Source organism: Saccopteryx leptura, chromosome 1, assembly GCF_036850995.1.
Source record: "Saccopteryx leptura isolate mSacLep1 chromosome 1, mSacLep1_pri_phased_curated, whole genome shotgun sequence".
Lineage (NCBI taxonomy): Eukaryota > Metazoa > Chordata > Mammalia > Chiroptera > Emballonuridae > Saccopteryx > Saccopteryx leptura.
Genome location: NC_089503.1, coordinates 366,099,037 through 366,109,055, shown reverse-complemented (window position 1 = coordinate 366,109,055; position 10,019 = coordinate 366,099,037). Strand labels below are relative to the sequence as shown.

At 37.0% G+C, this 10,019-nt stretch overlaps 1 pseudogene; it reads left to right on the top strand.

Annotated features, from left to right (window-relative positions):
* The first annotated feature begins 1,342 nt into the window (after positions 1–1,342).
* Positions 1,343–2,711, top strand: LOC136387502 (succinate--CoA ligase [ADP-forming] subunit beta, mitochondrial pseudogene; annotated as a pseudogene).
* The last annotated feature ends 7,308 nt before the right edge of the window (positions 2,712–10,019 follow it).

Below are 10,019 nucleotides of genomic sequence, written 5' to 3'. Positions count from 1 at the left end.
ACCCTAAGGGCTAGGAAGAGAGAAGAAAGGATTCTCCCCTACAGACTTCAAGAGAATCACAGATCTGCAGACACCTGGATTTGGACTTCTAGCCTCCAGGACTGTGATGCAATAAATTTCTTTTTTTTTTTTTTTTTTTTTTTTAATAAATTTTTATTAATGGTAATGGGATGACATTAATAAATCAGGGTACATATATTCAAAGAAAACATGTCTAGGTTATTTTGTCATTAAATTATGTTGCATACCCCTCGCCCAAAGTCAGATTGTCCTTCGCCACCCTCTATCTAGTTCTCTGTGCCCCTCCCCCTCCCCCTAACTCTCCCCCTGTCCTCCCTCCCCCCACCCCTGGTAACCACCACACTCTTGTCCATGTCTCTTAGTCTCATTTTTATGTTCCACCAATGTATGGAATCATGTAGTTCTTGTTTTTTTCTGATTTACTTATTTCACTCCTTATAATGTTATCAAGATCCCACCATTTTGCTGTAAATGATCTGATGTCATCATTTCTTATGGCTGAGTAGTATTCCATAGTGTATATGTGCCACATCTTCTTTATCCAGTCTTCTATTGAAGGGCTTTTTGGTTGTTTCCATGTCTTGGCCACTGTGAACAGTGCTGCAATGAACATGGGGCTACATGTGTCTTCACGTATCAATGTTTCTGAGGTTTTGGGGTATATACCCAGTAGAGGGATTGCTGGGTCATAAGGTAGTTCTATTTGCAGTTTTTTGAGGAACCACCATACTTTCCTCCACAATGGTTGTACTACTTTACAGTCCCACCAACAGTGAATGAGGGTTCCTTTTTCTCCACAGCCTCTCCAACATTTGCTATTACCCGTCTTGTTGATCATAGCTAATCTAACAGGGGTGAGGTGGTATCTCATTGTAGTTTTGATTTGCATTTCCCTAATAACTAATGAAGCTGAGCATCTTTTCATATATCTGTTGGCCATTTGTATCTCTTCCTGGGAGAAGTGTCTATTCATGTCCTCTTCCCATTTTTTTATTGGATTGTTTGTTTGTTTGTTGTTGAGTTTTATGAGTTCTTTGTAAATTTTGGAAATTAGGCCCTTATCTGAGCTGTTGTTTGAAAATATCATTTCCCATTTAGTTGGCTGTCTGTTTATTTTTATATCAGTTTCTCTTGCTGAGCAAAAACTTTTTATTCTGATGTAGTCCCATTCATTTATCTTTGCCTTCACTTCTCTTGCCATTGGAGTCAAGTTCATAAAATGTTCTTTAAAACCCAGGTCCATGAGTTTAGTACCTATGTCTTCTTCTATGTACTTTATTGTTTCAGGTCTTATATTTAGGTCTTTGATCCATTTTGAATTATGGTCAAGCTTTACAACCTTTTTCTGAAATATGATGCAACCATGGTAGAAATAAATCCAATGGTAGAGGATTCAGATGGAGCAGTGCTATGTATGGATGCAAAGATCAACTTTGATTCTAATTCAGCTTATCGCCAGAAGAAAATCTTTGATCTCCAGGACTGGACCCAGGAAGATGAGAGGGACAAAGATGCAGCGAAGGCGGATATCAACTACATTGGCCTAGATGGGAATATCGGCTGTCTAGTAAATGGTGCTGGTTTGGCCATGGCCACAATGGATATAATAAAACTTCATGGTGGGACTCCAGCCAACTTTCTTGATGTTGGTGGTGGTGCTACTGTCCATCAAGTAACAGAAGCATTTAAGCTTATCACTTCGGATAAAAAGGTACTGGCTATTCTGGTCAACATTTTTGGAGGAATCATGCGATGTGATGTTATTGCACAGGGTATAGTCATGGCAGTAAAGGATTTGGAAATTAAAATACCTATTGTGGTACGGTTACAAGGCACACGAGTCGATGATGCTAAAGCACTGATAGCGGACAGCGGACTGAAAATCCTAGCTTGTGATGACTTGGATGAAGCTGCTAAAATGGTTGTAAAGCTCTCTGAAATAGTGAATTTAGCCAAACAAGCCCAGGTGGATGTGAAATTTCAGTTGCCGATCTGATCTGAGAATCCAGTGGATGGCTGAAGGTTTTAAATGTGCTCTAAGCGTTAAAAATACTGTATTCTGTATTATTATTATTATTATTGTTCCTTTTCTCTTTAGTGTTTGAAGATTATGATTGCTATCTAGGCATAAAAACTTAAAATCATTTGGTCAGCATTTAATTCCACTGTTGCAAATGGGCTGTTTGTTCCATGCAGCTGTCTGATTTCTTCTGTTGCAGCCTTCTTTTTCACTTCCACGGACTGCCGTTTGCAGTATTCCAGTTTATTACTGTTGGACACAACATTCTTATGAGTCCTATGAATAAAATAAATATTGAGATAAAGCTTTATTCTTTAATGTCAGAAATATTGTATCTAATAACTAGCCTCATTAGTAGAACAATGTATTAAAACAATATTTTATATGAGTGTTTATCTTCCACACCAGATACTTAACTAAGCGTATCAATTATTATTTATAAACAAAGCTTTCAAACACTCCTCAGAATATTCTTTTAAATATTTCAGTGAAGTAACTTGATTATTTGAACATTGTTTTAAATCATTTCAAAACACTGATAACTGCAAGTCTTCCTGATCCTGTGGTGTTAAGAACCTGTAGGTTTGTATCAAATAAAGGTATATTTGCTAAGGATTTGGCATACAAAATTAACAATGTCAGGTTAATAAAAATCTCCCAATGTGAAAAAAAAAAAAATTTCTTATATTTGAAGCCTCTAAGTTATTGATGTTTTGTGATGGCAGCCCTAGAAAACTAATACAGTGAGAAAAAATGATCAGACATGAAATAAAATGTAAGGATTCTGAAAAATAAAGTATTTCTCAAGTGATCAATTGTTCAAAATAGCTTTTGTCACTGTCCATCATGGCATTACTTCCTTATTAAAGATGCTTTAGAAAATACAAAAAAAAAAAATTAAAATAAAAAATAAATATCAATTATATACAATCTTTGATGTCTACAAATTTTCTCTTAGTTTCTGTTTATTTATATGTACATTTTTTTTAAATTGAAAACAAGTCTTATAAATAGTTATGTTATACTTTTAACACTTGTTGTAAGCATTTCCTCATAAAATGTCTTCATACACATCAATTTTAATGCCTACATAATAATCTATAATGTGCTTAAACTATAATGCACTTAACTGTTATTCTGTCATTATATGCTTACTTTTTTACTGCTTTATAAATTTGGTATAAAACAATATTCTTATTTTTTTTATTTTTATTTTTATTTTTTTGTATTTTTCTGAAGCTGCAAACTGGGAGAGACAGTCAGACTCCCGCATGCGCCCGATCGGGATCCACCTGGCACGCCCACCAGGGGCAACGCTCTGCCCACCAGGGGGCGATGCTCTGCCCCTCCGGGGGTCGCTCTGCTGCAACCAGAGCCACTCTAGCGCCTGGGGCAGAGGCCAAGGAGCCATCCCCAGCTCCCGGGCCATCTTTGCTCCAATGGAGCCTTGGCTGTGGGAGGGGAAGAGAGAGACAGAGAGGAAGGAGGGGGAGGGGGTGGAGAAGCAAATGAGCGCCTCTCTTATGTGCCCTGGCTGGGAATCGAACCTGGGTCCCCCGCACGCCAGGCCGATGCTCTACTGCTGAGCCAACCGGCCAGGGCCCCAGTTAATATATATTTCTTATTATCTATTGAGACCTTAACATTTTTCTTATAGATTTGTATGAATTTTTGATCATGTTTATTTCAAATGTCTACTTTGTATTGCTTTCTCTAATTTTATTTAATTCATTTTTTATGTAAAGCAGTTATATATATTTTTTAAAATTTAAATAAAAAATTACTTTTATTTATAATTTCTTCAGATGGTTTAAACTTAGAAAGTTGTTTCAGGATTACCTTAAGATGCTTGATTAAATATATACTATAAACAACACCCTTTATCAAAATGTTCAATAGCATATTTTTTAAAAGAATTTAGATATAATCAACATATAACATTAGTTTTAGTTATACAGCATAATAATTTGATATTTATATATATTGTGAAATTGTCACTAAAATAAGTCTAGTTAACATTGTTACAGATTTTTTTTCTTGTTATAGAAAACTTTTGAGATTTAGTCTTTTAGCAACTTTCAAATATACAGTATAGTATTGATAACTATAGTTCCTATGTTATACATTACATCTCGATGACACTTATTTTATAACAGGGAGATTTTACTTTTCACCTCCTTTTGTCATGCCCCTCTTACTCCCCCCTCACAGGTAACCACTAATCTATTTTCTATATTCATGAGCTCATTTTTTTGTTGTTGCTATTTTTTTTTCTACAGGGACAGACAGAGGGATAGATAGAGACAGACAGACAGGAATGGAGAGAGATGAGAAGCATCAATTATTAGTTTTTAGTTGCGACACCTTAGTTGTTCATTGATTGCTTTCTCATACGTGCCTTGACCATGGGCCTTCAGCAGACCGAGTAACCCCTTGCTCGAGCCAGCGACCTTGGGTCCAAACTGGTGAGCTTTTTGCTCAAGCAGATGAGCCCACGCTCAAGCTGGCGACCTTGGGGTCTCGAATCTGGGTCCTCCGCATCCCATTCCGACGCTCTATCCACTGCACCACCACCTGGTCAGGCTTGTTGTTGCTATTTTTGTTTAGATTACATATATGAGATTATACAATTCACCACTGCCATCTTTCTCTGACTGACTTTTTTCTTTTTTCTTTTTTCTTTCCTCCCTTCCTCCCTCCCTCCCACCTCCCTCCCTCCCTCCCTCCCTCCCTCCCTCCCTCCCTCCCTCCCTCCTTCCTTCCTTCCTTCCTTCCTTCCTTCCTTCCTTCCTTCCTTCCTTCCTTCCTTCCTTCCTTCCTTCCTTCTTTCTTTCTTTCTTTCTTTCTTTCTTTCTTTCTTTCTTTCTTTCTTTCTTTCTTTCTTTCTTTCTTTCTTTCTTTCTTTCTTTCATTTTCTTAGAGGCAGGGAGAGGAAGAGAGACAGGAACAAAGAGCTGTTCTTGTATATGCCCTGACTGAATTGAACTGGCAACATCAACGCTCCAGGATGACACTCCAACCAATCTCACTATCTGGCCAGGGCTTAATTTTTATTGATTTTTAGAAAGACAGAGACAGGAAGGGAGATAGAGGGGAGGAGGAAGGGAGGAACCATTTGTGGTTCCACTCAGTCATGCATTTTTTGGTTGTCTCCCATGTGTGCCCTGACTAGGGATTGAACCCACAACCTTGTTGCTTCAGGAGGATGCTCTGCCAGGGGTCTCCAAACTTTTTACACAGGGGGCCAGTTCACTGTCCCTCAGACCATTGGAGGGCTGCCAAATACAGTGGTCCTCTCACTGACCACCAATGAAAGAGGTGCCCCTTACAGAAGTGCAGTGGGGGCTGGATAAATGGCCGTAGTTTGGGGACGCCTGCACGGATTGAGCTAACAGGCCAGGGCTTCTATCTAACTTATTCACTTGGAATAATGGCCTCAAGGTCCAATCATGTTGTTGCAAATGGCAGATTTTTTTTTAAATTTTTTTATGGCTTGATAGCATTCCATTGAGAGAGAGAGAGAAAGAAAAAGTCACACATCTTCTTTATTCATTCATTCATCAGAAGAGACTTATGTTGCTTCCTGGTTATGTTAATTTTAAATAATGCTACAATCAACATGAGGTTGCCTGTGTCTTTCCAAGTTAGCATTTTTATTTTCTTTGAATTACTAAATCACTAAATTATTAAATCAATTTATAGTTTTTTGAGGAAACTGCATACTGTTTTCCGCAGTAGTTGTACCATTTTACATTCCTACCAACAGTGCATAAGGGTTTCCTTTTCTACACATTCTCACCAACACTGGTTATTTCTTATGTGTTTTTTTTTTCTTTTTAATAATAGCCATTCTAGCAGGATTGAGGTAACATTTCATTGTGTTCTTTGGAAAAAATGTATTCAGATCTCTGTCCATTTTTATATCAGTTCATTATTTTCTTTTGCTTTTGAGTTATTTGAGCTCCTTATGTAGTTTGGATATTAACCTCATACTAGATATATGATTTATAGATATTTTATCCCACTTGGTAGGTTGCCTTTTCATTTTGTTGATGGTTTCTTTTGCTTGCAGAAACTTTTTAGTCTGATGTAGTCCCTCTTTCAGCAGCATATTTCTAAAAAGCCATAACAGAACAAGAAATAGACAAGCCATTCTATAAGTGGACCAGAAATGAATCACAGGGAGGTGGCAGACAGTCAAATCAGATTAAATCAAAAGCAGTATACAAAAAATTCATGATGGAGGGGGCTAGCTATGGAGCACCAAGGAGTGGATGGAGAGGGAGAGGAGGGTATTTCAAGCTTGGATGTGGTAAATACGTTAAAGAAGAAGGTACTATTAAGTCAACAGAAGTCTTGGTGGGTGGGGATGCCCCAGAAGGCATGGAACTCTCCCTTCCCTCCCCAGCTTAAGGCCAAATAGAGGTCTTTGTGGTCAGGTAGAAGCAGTGAGATTTGGCATATGGGCTGGAGAGGCATGACAATGACTTGGGTAGCTGGAGACATCCAGGAGGAAATGGGAAACTCTGTGGCCAGAGAATTATCTCATGATTAAATCCTTTCTAAATTATCTTAGCCCTCACCAGGATATACAATAAAATGAATACACAAGGAAAATCTCCAGTCATGTAAAAAAGACAACCCCATGGACCGTAGGTATGAATCTCAAGGACTAGAACTAACAATTAATGCAATATTATGACTAGAATACAAAGAAGAACACTCTAGAATAGTTAAAATTATTATCCTCAAAGTGATAAAGAGAAATTTTAGTTCACATACATAGAGAGCCAGTAAGAAACCTTGGGCATATAAAATTTGTTAAATGAGATTCATAAGATAGAAAGAACATTGGAATAGACTCAAATGAAGAATGATTAGTGAAGAATGTATTCCTTCTGCTTCTAGCCTCTGAAAGACATTATAGAAAATTGGAATAATTTTTCCTTAAATGTTTTGTAAACTTTACAAGTGAATCCCTTTGGGCATGGTGCCCAAAGAATTTTTTTTTTTTAACAGAGACAGAGAGACACAGAGGGACAGATAGGAACAGACAGATAGTAAGGGAGAGAGATGAGAAGCATCAGTTCTTCGTTGTGGCACCTTAGTTGTTCATTGATTGCTTTCTCATATGTGCCTTGACAGGGTGGGGACAGGGGGGTGGCTACAGCAGAGTGAGTGACACCTTGCTCAAGCCAGCGACCTTGGGCTCAAGCTGGAGAGCCTTGCTCAAGCTAGATTAGCCCATGCTCAAGCCGGTGACCTCGGGGTTTCGAACCTGGGTTTTCCGCATCCCAGTCTGACGCTCTATCTACTGCACCACTGCCTGGTCAGGCAAGTGTTGGAAAATTTTTAATTACTAATACTATTTCTCTACTACTATAGATCTATTTTCTCTTGTGGGAGTTTTGGCATGTTGTATCTCATAAGAAATTGGTTCATCTGGGATATCAGATTTTTAGGTACAGACTTATTTATAGTATTTATTATCCTTTTACTGCCCATAAACATTGTAGAGATGTCCCCTGTTTTATATCTAAGTAATATGTGTCCCCCTTTTATTTTTCACTTACCATGACTAATAAATTTTATTTATCTTTTCAAAGAACCAGCTTTTAGCCTGGCCAGATGGTGGCACCACAGATAGAACATCTGCCTGGGACACCAAGGTGTCCACCAGCTTGAGCACAGGGTTGCCAGCTTGAGTGTGGAATCATAGACATGACCCCATGGTTGCTGACTTGAGCTCAAGGTTGCAGGCTCAGCTGGAGCACCCCCACTTCCCTGTCAAGACACATATGAGAAAGCAATCAATGAACACTAAGTGCCACAACTACAAGTTGATGCTTCTCATCTCTCTCCCTTTCTGTCTGGCTGTCTCTTTCTTGCTAAGAAAAAGAAAGAAAGAAAGAAAGAAAGAAAGAAAGAAAGAAAGAAAGAAAGAAAGAAAGAAAGAAAGAAAGAAAGAAAGAAAGAAGAAAGAAAGAAAGAAAGAAAGAAAGAAAGAAAGAAAGAAAGAAAGAAAGAAAGAAAGAAAGGGAGAGAAAGAAAGGAAAGAAAGAAAGGAAGGAAGGAAGGAAGGAAGGAAGGAAGGAAGAAAGAAAGAAAGAAAGAAAGAAAGAAAGAAAGAAAGAAAGAAAGAAAGAAAGAAAGAAAGAAAGAAGAACCAACTTTTTGTTTCAATGATTTCTCTGTTGGTTTTCTGTTTTCAATTTCATTAATTTCTGCTATAATTATTACTCCTTTTTTTTATGTAAGCTGGATTGATTTGCTCAAAATTTTCTAATTTTCTAAGGTAAAAACTTAGATAATTGATTTTAGATCTCTCTTCTTTCCTAATATACGTATTTAATGCTACAAGTTTTCCTGTAAACACTACTTTTGCTGTACCCCACAAATTCAGTTTCATTTACTTCAAAATATTTTAAAATTTCTCTTGAGATTTTTCTTTGATCCATGTTTCATTTAGAAGTATGTTGTTTAATCTTGAAGTATTTGGTGATTTTCCAGTTAGCTTTCTGTTACTGATTTCTGGTTTAGTTCCATTATGGTCTAAAGCAGATGTTGTATAATTTCTATTCTTTAAACATTTTTTAAGGTGTGTTTTATGGCCTAAAATGTAGCCCTGGATGGTTTGCTCAGTGGATAGAGTGTCAGCCCAACATATGGCCCTCACCCCAGCTTTGATTCCCGGTCAAGGCATATATGAGAGGCAACCATCTGCTTCTCTTCCCCTCTCCCCCCCCCTTCTTTCTTTCTTCCCCTTTCATAGCCAGTGGCTCGACTGGTTTGAGCATCGGCCCAAGATGGGTTGCCGGGTGGATCCCAATCGGAACACATGCGGGAGTCTGTCTCATTATCTCCCCTCCCCTCATTAAAAAACAAAAATAAATATAAATAAATGAATAAAATTCAGTCTGTCTTGGTGAATGTTCCGTGTGAGCTTGAGAGTAATACATATCCTGCTGTTGTTTGATAACGCCTGTAGATGTCAGTTATAGCCAGTTGATCATTGGTGTCACTGAGTTCAACTACATCATCGATTTTCTGCCTGCTGAATCTGTTTGAGATAGGGGTGTTGAAGTCTCCAACTATGATAGGAAATATATTTGTTTCTCCACTCAGTTCAATGAATTTTTGCCTTGTGTAGTTTCATGCTATGTTGTGGCTGCGTGTACACCACGAATTGTTGTATCTTCTTGGATAATTGCCCCTTTATCACTGTGTAATGCTCTTCTTTATCCCTGATGATTTTATTTACTTCAAAGTCTGCTCTTTCTAAAATTAATGTAGCAACTTCTGCTTTCTTTCAATGGGTGTTAGCATGGTATATTTTTCTCCACACATTTACTTCTAATCTATATGTGTCTTTTTTTTAAAGAGAGTTTCTAGTAGACAACATATAGTAGTTTGGTTTTGGATTGGATTTTGATCAGGTCTGACAATATCTGTCTTTTAATTGAAGTATTTATCATTGATATTTAAAGTAGTTATTGACATAGTTGGTTAATATCAGTCATAGTTGCTACTATTTTCTGTTGGTTGTTGTCCTTTTATTCTAATTTTGTCTTCCATTTTTGTGGTTTTAATTTAGGAATTTATATGTAGCACTTGTGTTAGAGTGTGCAATATGCATTTACCATCTCTCCGAGTCCACTATGAAATAATACCACACTGCCTTATGGGTAGTGTGAATACTTTATAATATCAAAATAATCCTAATATTTTTTTTACCATCACTTATATTATCATCACTGTAATTCATTTTACTTATATCTAAGTATATTAAATATATGGTATATACATAAGCATACATAATCAAATATATTTTGCTATTGTTATTTTGAAGAACTCTCATTCTTTAAATAAATAAATAATAAGACAAAGATTTCTTAACTTTACCAATTCCTTTTTGATATTTTTTCTTTATGTAGTTCTGTTTTTATTATTTTTATTATTTGTTTTTCTTTTAACAACT